This window comes from Dipodomys ordii, unplaced genomic scaffold (assembly GCF_000151885.1).
Source record: "Dipodomys ordii isolate 6190 unplaced genomic scaffold, Dord_2.0 Scaffold145, whole genome shotgun sequence".
NCBI classification, from domain to species: Eukaryota; Metazoa; Chordata; class Mammalia; order Rodentia; family Heteromyidae; genus Dipodomys; species Dipodomys ordii.
Window position 1 is genome coordinate 3,179,481 of NW_012267361.1, and position 1,117 is coordinate 3,180,597.

The following is a 1,117-nucleotide window of genomic DNA, read 5'->3' on the forward strand; positions in this document are numbered from 1 at the left end:
CCTAAACCTCACCCTAATATTTACTCTAACCCTAACCCTAACCCTCACCCTAACCCTCACCCAAACTGTAACACTTACCCTAATACTAACCCTCACGCTCACCCTAAACCTCACCCTAGACCTAACCATAACACTTACCAAAACCCTCACAGTAACCCTCACCCTAACTCTAACCCTCACCCTACCCCTAATCCTAAACTTAACCCTAACACTCATCCTCACCCTAACCCTCACCGAACACTTACCCTCACCTTAAACCTCACCCTAAACCTAACCCTAACCTTACCTTTATTCTAACCCTCACTCTAACACTTACCCACAGCTTAAGCCTCAGCCTAACTCTCACCCTAACCCTAACACTAACACTAACACCAACCCTAACCCTCACCCTCACCCTCACCCTCAACCTAACCTAACCATAACCCTCACCCTCATTCTAACCCTAACACTAATCTTAACCCTCACCCTCACCCTCACGCTCTCACCAACCCTAACCTTCATCCTAAACCTAAACCTAACCCTAACCCTCACGTGAAACCTAACCCTCAGCCTAACCCAAACCCTCACCCTAACACTAACCCTCACCCTATCCCTCAAAATAATCCTAACCCTATCTGTCACCCTCACTCTAACCCTAACTTTAAACCTTCCCCTCACCCTTGCACTAAACCTAACCCTCAACGAAACCCTCACCCTAAACTTAACCCTAAACCTAACCTTAACCCTCACCCTAACCCTCCCCATAACCCTCACCCTAACCCTAATTCTCACCCTCACACAAAATCTAACCCTAATCCTTACCCTCACCCTAACCATAACCCTAACCCACACAGTAATCCTAACTCTCATCCTAACCCTATCCCTCCATGTAACACTCACCTAACACTAACCCTAAACCTAAACCTCAACCTAACCCTAACCCTAACCCTCATGCTCACCCTAAACTTCAACCTCACCATCACCCTCACCCTAACCCTATCCCTCAACCAAACCCTAACCCTCACGAGAAACTGAACCCTCACCCTCAGCCTCACCCTCACCCTAAACATCACACTAACCCTAACCCTCACCCTAACCATAAACCTAACACTCAGCCTAAACCGAATGGTCACCCTAA